The 9,162-nt window shown below is 47.1% G+C and overlaps 1 long non-coding RNA gene across 1 annotated transcript; it reads right to left on the reverse strand.

The window, feature by feature from the left end:
- Positions 1–337: 337 nt before the first annotated feature.
- On the reverse strand, positions 338–3,032 carry LOC141420899 (uncharacterized). The gene is made up of 3 exons (XR_012445616.1): positions 2,217–3,032; positions 1,229–1,330; positions 338–404 (listed from the first exon to the last, which is right to left on the reverse strand). It is a non-coding gene; the product is annotated as an uncharacterized lncRNA (long non-coding RNA).
- Positions 3,033–9,162: the final 6,130 nt, after the last annotated feature.

Below are 9,162 nucleotides of genomic sequence, written 5' to 3' on the forward strand. Positions count from 1 at the left end.
ACCCATTCTTGACTAATAAACTTTTAAGTAAGAAAGGGAAACATGAAAATAAAAAGGATACAAAATTCTTCATCCTATGCAGTCGTGAGTCTAAAAACAAAGCTTACAATGCCATTTTATTCTTGGTTTTAATAAGAGTAACACTGTTTGATGCTCACACACCTTGCTAGAAATACCTTACATAGGCAAGTGTGGGGTTTATTTAAAAGATAAATAACATTTGGTTCCTGCCTGGAGGTATTTAAGGCCTGAAGTTCCCTTGCCAACACACAGGATAGATTTTAATTTGTTATAAGAAAAAGCAAATGTTAAATACCTTGAAGAAGCTGGAAGAGAACCAGTCTTCAAATGATGCTAGGCCTCACCTGCCCACAGTATTTTCCACTCCTTCTTGGTAAAGATTCCTAAGACCAGGCAGGAAAGAAGAGCAGAGTTCCTGGTCACTGTGGTACCTTCTATACCCAAGGGCAGGTCCACCTTGTGTCAGTGTGATTCATAACCATCTACAAATGGATTGGTCTTACTCAATAGCATCCCTGGCATCTCTGAGACAGACAGACCCAAAAATTCAGACCTTAGGAAAGCTCTCCACAGTAACTATCATTACACACACAGGGCATGGAGGCCCAAAATCATTATGTATATCAGCTGTTTCCTGTCTACTCATTTAGTACTACCCTCATCCATTTTTCCAATTTTACAAATGAGGAAACTGAGGCTTAGAACCATTGTTCTTAAGAATTACACAGCCAACAAATGAATAGCACAAAGTGGGACGTGGTGGCACACACCTGTAATTCCAATACTGGGGAGGCTGAGGAAGGAGGAACACACTGGAGGCCAGCCTGGGCTACAAGACCCTGACTCAAAAAAAAGCTAATGGCAGAGTATTCTCCAAACCAGGAATGTCTGCCTCAAAATATACCCTATCATACCATTTCCCTAATCCTAGAAAAGAGAGCAAAGAGAATAATTTTATAATTTATTAAAATATTAGTAGAGACAAGCCTCTACAAAATAATGACCAGTGCAAAGTGCACTGAACTAGCCATACTCACTAACCCTCCCTAAAACATTCATGAACTGGATACAGGGTTGCTCCAGGCCAGTGAGCTCTCTAACAAAAAAGATCCTGCCATCCCAGGGAGTATACAGTCTCAGGCTTGATTGGCAAGCACCAATTAAAGGGCCTTCAGTCCTCCTTGGGTCTTCAGTACTCTAGGCTCACCTTTCTCTAAGAAGGAAGATCAGATAAGGAATTCGTGTTCTGGTGTGCTGCTTCTTCCAGGGCTTGAGGAAAGGGCAATATTTATGACAAAAGAATCCATCTCTGGTGACAAAATTTTAGACATCAGCAAAGGAGGTATTTTTAATCTCCCCCATACACCCAAAAAAAATCACATCACACCTTATAGAGACAGGTTCCTCATCTGTATGCGAGGACCTTGGTCACCTTGATGTTACCCAACTCAATGTCTTGTTCCCCAATAAATCATGCTACAAACAAGACCAGGGCTCTGCACAGCCATCCAACCCCAGCTCCCAAGCCAGCAGGGGAGCTGGCACCCAGGAGGCACCCAGACTCTCCCTGCACCTCCAAGGCTCCTCCTTTGCTAGATCCCAGTGATGTCCCCAGTCCCTGTCAGCATCCCCACCCTGCAGCAGACACCAGGCTTCTGGCAAGTTGCTGCTGCCACCTGCCGGCCATGTCTCTCACAACTGCATGCAGTCTCTGCCCTGGTCCTGTCCCCTGGGCTTGGGAGAGGGGACTACCCTGGCAGAATATCTTCCTTTCAGGGTACAAGCAGATTGGATGTGAGACAGTGCAGCCAGCACTGACCTGCCTCAGGCTTCTGCCTGAGGGGTGTGGGACCCCATAACTCTTCCCTATCTGGAATCCAAAAAGACCAAAAGCTGACCTCCAGGTGCCAAATGACAAACAGGACCCCCAATCTGGGCAGGCAGGCTCCACCTGAGCTCTCTGTGGCCTGAAGGATTCAGTTAGAGCAGAGATTCCTAAACCCAGATTCAAATGTCAGACCCACGGAATTAGAATCCACAGGGCAGAGGCCAGAAAGCTATTTCTGCAAAGTTCCCCTAGGTGACCCTGACTGTCAGGCAGGTTGAGGACCCACCCAGTTAGAAAAATCTAGATGAGATTTTCAGAATATCTACACCCCCTGTGTCTATGGAAAAACAAATAACAGGCTCCCTACCCAGCCGGGGGTCTCCAGACTTCTTCCTCCACTGTGCTCCAGTGTCCTTCTGATGGTCTCCTAAGCCAATAGAAATGCCTACAGGTTACGTGTCCTGTTTTCACCTACTTAGGTCCAGTGTAAAGGATATTCATGTCCTAACGATTTTAGCAGCCACTAGAAAAAATGTTGAAAACAACATATAAGTTGGAAAATAATACTTTTATTTCATTCTTAATCACAACTGCTAACTAGTGGAATGTGTGTGCCTGTTGGGCACTGAACGACTTCTCCAGTCTTGGAATCGGGTTAGGCACATCCACCCTTTCCTATTCTACATTGATTTCCCCATGACATTTGTTTTTTGTCACAGCAACTCCTGAAAAGCCAGCTTTGTAAAGATACTGTTACCAAAAGGCACACTGGATAATCCAACACTGAAAGTGAAATGTCCTTAGTGAATTAGTAGTTTGCATGAGGTTGGACAGTGTCGTCTTCAATCCTTAATGTTCCAGGGGAGCCCCAAGGACTCACTGCAGCATCCAAACACCTCAGCACAGAGTATGGAACCAGCATGGCCCTGCTCACAGTCTCAACCTCACCCACACTCCCCAGGTTCACAGTGCTCCTGATGCAAGGACAGCCTTTCTCCTCCTTGAACCTGCTGACCTCCCACCTCAGCACACTTGGTTCTTGTCCTGTGAGGTCCTTTCCCAGGTCTTGGCAAGCTAACTTCTCAGCCTTTGGGTAGGTTCAAATACCACCACCTCCCTGGAGCCTCCTCAGCCTCCCCCTGCCCACCGCCCAAGTCGCTCTCTAGCTATCACCTGTCTCCTTGTGATCAGATCACGCAGCTCTGATGGCTGTGTGAAATGATCCTGTTTATTATTAGTTTACTTATTTTCTACTCCCTTTAGAAGGTGAGCTGCTGCAAGCAGAGGCCATTCCCCAGAACCTGCTGGGGTGCAAGTGTTTATTACATAGGCAGACAGTATTGGATGGCTGGCAACGCAGCTGCTCCACTTAGCTGAGAGGTAAGAGGAATGAGGACCATGCTTCACATGTGTTTTCCCCTGATCTTCACAATGACCTCGTATATTAAATACATATTATTAGATATATTAATAGTATTTACCCTGCTGCATAGATGAGGAAGTCAAAATTCAGAGAAGCTAAGCTATCAAGGCTGCAGAGCCAAGACCAAATTCAGATCTCACTGACTCCAAAGGCTGCTCTTTATAAAACCACCTCAACATGCTGTTGAATACCTGAAATGTGCACAGTAAATTTAATATTTTAAAAAATGGTTTAAACCAGCCAGCTGTGGTGATACCTACTTGTAATCCCAGCTTTTTTCAGAGATTAGGAGGATCAAGGTTCAAAGACAGCCCCCAGCAAAAACGAGACCCTCATTTTAACCGACATGCTGGCTGTGATAGGGCAAGTCTATAATCTCAGCTATGGGAAAGGCATAGTTAGGAGGATCGAGGTCCAAGACCAGCCCTGGTAAAAACTTGAGACCCTATCTAAAAAATAACTGAAGTTTTAAAAAAGGGCTGTGGGTGGGGCTCAAGTGGTAGAGCATCTACCTTAACAAGTGCAAGGCCCTGAGTTAAAACTCTAGTACCACCAAAAAAGAAAAGAATGAAAAAAAAAAAGGTTTAAACAGCATTGCCTCCCATCTAATTCCTATTATCTGCCTTAAAAAACTGAGACTAGAGGCAAAGTCAGGAAATGGAGCCTGGAGGCCAATCCCTCGTGGCCTTAGAGAAATTGACCCAGGTTGGAGTTTACCATCTCAGGCCCCATCTCCAGTGGAGTCCAGCAGGGTGTCACCTAAGATGGCCTTGCCTGGGACTCTTCTGGCCTGGCCCTTGTTCTGCTATAAACTTAATGACACGTGTAACTGTCATGCTTGTGTGTAAGTGCCACACTCCAGTTAATCATCCTGACAGGCAGGAGGCCAGCACGCACGCGGCTGTGATCTGGGACTTACAGGGCACCCACGTGTTCTACGCAGCATTGGGTGCTGAGGCAGGAATGCTACTTGGTCCCTCAGTGGAACAGAGATCCAAGGGACACTCACTTGCAGTCCCCGGGAAATTGCGGGTTGTCAAGCCCCCTGGCAAGAACTGCAAAGGAGAGTCATGGATTCAAATTGGGATGGTTTAAGCCCCCATAAGTTTACAATTTGATCTGTGAAGTCAGGGGACCTGGGCTTTGTCATCACCCTCCACACCCTTTCCCATGGTTGGGTTTTACCACATTCCTGTTAAACTGGGTGCTTTCAGTGGGACAATTCACCTTTCAACTCTTGCAACTACATGCCCCTTGGCCCAGTCCAGTTGACTCCCGCTTATTCTTTGAGACTGGTTTGTGTTGGTTCCGCCTCCAGAGAGTCTGCCTGGCCTGAGACAGGGCTCAGTCCCACTTCTCTGTGCTCCAAATACCCCACATGGTGGACCGTGGTGCTCGCCAGGCTGCCCAGGCTGTGACCTGTTCTGAGGTGGGAACTGTGACTTCTTCACTGTTGCATCTCCAGCTCTTTGGCACCATGGCCCAACACACAGTACAGAGCTGAATGGATTATGTGGGATGACTGAGGGACTGGATCTGATGGACAATGTCATGGTCACCACAGTTCTAATCTCTGTGCACAAGTATTCACAAGATCCTGGGCCTGGGAGGTCATCTAGCCTAGCACACAGGTGCTACATCCTGAGGTTCCTGAGCTGAGAAGGGCAGCCTGAAAGAATCACAAAAGCCAAGAGAACGACAGTCCAAGAAAGGTGGACACAGGCCACTGCCATTCTGAAGCTGTGAGCCTATATCACTAACTTTTTGAGAACAAAACAGGTCATGACTCAACTTTATTGTCTTCCACCCCAGGTCGGAGTCCTGGCTGCCTCTGGCTCTGTATCAGGTCACTGATCGCTCCCTCCCGGGCAGGTGATATTACCTCCACATGCTGCAGCAAAAATAGATTGCCAGAAAAGCAAGAAAGAGAGTAGCAGGAAAGAGGCAACTTGCTGGGCACATGCCTGTAATCCCAGCTCCTTGGGAGTTGGAGGTAGGAGGATCACAGTCTAAGGCAAGCCTGGGCAAAAACATGAGATCTTATGTGAAAAACAAACTAAAGGCAAAAGGACTGGGGGTGTGGCTCAAGTGCTAGAGCGCCTGCCTAGCAAGCATGAGGCCCGCCTGGGTTCAAGGCCCAAAACCACCAAAAAGGAAGGAAGGGAAGAAAGTGAAGTGGAGAAAGGGAACGAAGGGAGGGAGGGAGGGAGGAGAGAACTTCATGACTTTTCAAAAAGAATGAATTTTCACAATCCACCTCTAGAAGATTATTAAAGATATCCATAGTGTTCTCGACCTCATCCCTGGTGACAACAAAGCCAGGCCATTTTTACTTCCCACCTAAGACCTAGGTCTAAGTCCCCAATACCCAACTGCCAGCATGTCTTGCAGCTACCTCTGAGATGTTATGGTTGCCTCACGGGGACTCAACAACAGCCCTGATGTGAAAGTCCTTCCGTTCTGGACTGTAACTTCATGGCCACTACAATGATGACTGTGAACTCACTGCTCTAAGAGGCAAGTCGCCCTCCACCAGAGGCTGCACTGTGACTGGCCACTATGGAAGACCCTGCTCTGGTCCCTGCTTCTCAGTCCTTTCCCTAGGATCCATCCTTTCCCAGCTCCACACAGCACACTGGAAACCAGGCAGCGCTTTGGCCACTAAATTCCTGGAGCACTTTGGGTGACAACGTAACCAAAGCTTTAGGCCAGAGGCCCAACTTCATGGGTTCCATGTGTCAGGTCCACCATTTGCCCCAATATGCAAAATAAAGAGACAAGTAGACAAGGGCAGAGAAAGGAGGGTTATCGTGTGGCACAGGCACTCTGTGGAAAGACGCACAGTAAGCACTTCGGCTCACTTGAGGGTAGAGACATGAGTCTTAGGTGTAAACAAAGGATGCACTGGGCAGAGTATAAGAGGAATGCATGACAAAAACAGTCCTGGACAAAGTGTGGCCTGGCTGATCATCATCTCAGTTCTGGTTCTCCAAGGGGGCTTGTTATCGCTGTCATCTCTTGAAGGGAGCATCTGGTTCCTGTGACAAGATTACTCTGCTCCAGGGCACAGTCTTATTGTTCTAGGTAATTGTCCTCATTTGGGGGTGGCCTGTACTGCAAGGCTGTGCTGTTCCTTTCCTTGGGGGTAGGTTTGGTCCCTCCTGGTAAAGATATTAGATCAGTCCTGTCCTTCCTGGAACCCAAGATGAATGCTGGGGAGAGAGACTCAAAGAAAGGAGACAGATGTAAAATGGAGTCAGGGAGGCCAAGTTTTTCTCCTGCTTGTAGTTAATTTGGGGGCCTAAGTAAGGGTCAGTGCTTTTCAGCAAAAGCAGTTTCTAAGCATCTGTTTTAACAGAAAGGATCTACAGAGGTCCCAGTGCAACCTAAGGTCTCTTACCCATCTGCCTCCCACCTCCCACCACTCAAATTCACAGGGCCACAAGTCCCCACAGTAGCAGCCAGTCACATTCCTGCTCTGGAGTCTGAGATTGAGGGAGATGCTGCCTCACCCCTAAGATCTATCTCCCAAACCAGTATATACCCCAGACTGCCACTTCCAGCCCCTTTCCCTCCCACCCCACTCTCACCCACTCCATAGTCCAGATCAACCCTTCCCTTATCCACCTCCAAGCCTTTGCACTCTGTCTAGGGTCTACTCCTTTTAATGCCCACTCACTCCCACAACTCAGAACAGACATTGCTGTCCCTGGGGACTGTACCCTACCCTGAAACATCTGGTTAAGACGCCTGCCTGGCACAAAGCGGGGTGCTCAAATGCCTGGGCTGGAAGAGGGATTGAATGAGGGCAGGAGGAAATCAGTTTTTCAAGGGATCAGTAAAGACACTTGTTGTTCACCAAAATCTCTCTTCTTTTATAGGAACAGAATTTAGCTGGGACTAATTCTGCCTACGCTGGGAGAGACTGCTCTTCCCAATGTCTCTCTTCCGATTCCATGGAACTAAGTTCTCACCATTGGAAAAATGTGTAAAAGTGACATGGGTCACTTAAAAATACCTCCATGTGTTCCCTCATGTTCTTCCAGGAACCTGGAAGCACCTGCATCCTAGCTTTTTAGAAGCCAATGCTGGTTCTTGAGTGGATCATGGAGAGGTTAGCTCATCTACTCACCAGAGACTGTTAAATGAGAGAGAAATACCCCATGTGCTTTGAACCATTGGATTCTGGGTGTTTTTCTTACATCTTTGCCTTGTACCCCAAGGAGTAACAAAAACAGGCAATTTTCTGGCAGGAGTCACATCTGGTTTCAGCTCACAATAGTGGTAATATCTCCTAAGGACCATTAGCATTCCCTGAGTATTACACAGCCAGAAACAGTGACACTGACTGACCTCTTAGCCCAGTTTCCTTGGTTATCCAGGGGAAGTAATAATAGTTATAACAGATCTGATGCACATAAAAACGGCATAGCACCTAGCATACAATTAATGTTCATTTTCTCCTATGTTCCCCCAGAGCTGTCTGCATCCCCAAATCGATATACTTGCATCTCCATTTTCTAAAACACATCAGTGCAGTGTCTGGAGGAAGGAGTGCCTTTTTTCTAATCTCAAACAAATTTGCTTTATCAACCAGATGCATGGTGCCATCCCTTCTCCCTATCTTCTCTGCCCCAAGATGACATTGTCCCTATCAACCAATCAACCTACTCACAGAGTAAGTTCTAAGGATGGCCCTCTCAAGGGTACACAAGCTATTCGGTGTGCCCCTCCTCAACATGATCACAGGATGAAAATGGGGAGCACAGCAGGATAAACAGAGAAAACAAATGCTACCAAGAGACATCCTGAAACCCCATTCAGCAGGATCCCCCAGCCACTTCCAGTGCAGACCAAACACCCAGCTCCCACACAAGAGCTCCAGAAAGCAGCTCTATATCAGCTTCCAATGGGGCAGTGTATGGTGTACCACCATCCCTGGTAAAGGAAACTGCTACCCTCAACCCCTGCCCCAGAAGCCTCCCCAGCCCATTCTATTTTGTGTCTCATACACACACACACACACACACACCCATCTTTTGCATCAGAAAATGAAAATAACTGATTCATGGCTGTCCAGATGCTTTTGCTCAACCTCATTAAAAAAAAAAAAAGGCAGTCAAGGTATAAATTAAATTTCTACCTTAGGAAACAGAACTGAAATACCAAGAGAGCAAGTCACTTGGTGGTGAGAGTCAGGCTGAAATGTCAGGAGGTGGAAGAGTGAGAGGTTGGAGGGATCCCAGTGAGCTAGGGGGTTGACTGAAGTTATAAAGACACTGTGAGGTAGAGAACAGGTATAGGATTCAAGGTGAGGGAGCAATCAGCCACAAGCCAAGACTGGAGGAGACAGTGAAGAACAGCCAGATCACCGCACTGGGAAAGCTAGAACAAAGGTCTAAGACTCCTGCTGCAGTGACCTCAGACCCATGCTGCAGGCTCAGTGGACATTCTTGCTCCTTTTTGTGCTATTATCTGAGTTGGTGTGAAGGGCACTGCTGCCTACAGTTAAAGAGCTCAACTCAGTCACATAGCATGGAGAGGTGGACAGAGAAGGTCATGAAAGAAGGCAATCCACTAGGAATCTGTCTGAAAGCACAACTATCCTAGGGGTTCTGGGAATTATGCTAATTAATGTACCTAGAACCATCTGCTAACTTGGACATGGTAAACTCTGGGAAACCGAAATAGAAGCTGAGCTCTCTTTCTCATCAGTCACTCCTGTGGAAATGTTCATTTTAGTCAGAAGGCCAGTTAAAGGGCTTTGCCATTATAGCTTCCCAGACACATCACAGTGGGTCTCGCTCCTTGGGCTATCAAGGAGTCCTGGGGAGCAAAAGGCTAGAGAAAAAGGAAGACATCTTGAAATACACCCTTGCTACCACTAGAG

This window comes from Castor canadensis, chromosome 2 (genome assembly GCF_047511655.1).
Source record: "Castor canadensis chromosome 2, mCasCan1.hap1v2, whole genome shotgun sequence".
Lineage (NCBI taxonomy): Eukaryota > Metazoa > Chordata > Mammalia > Rodentia > Castoridae > Castor > Castor canadensis.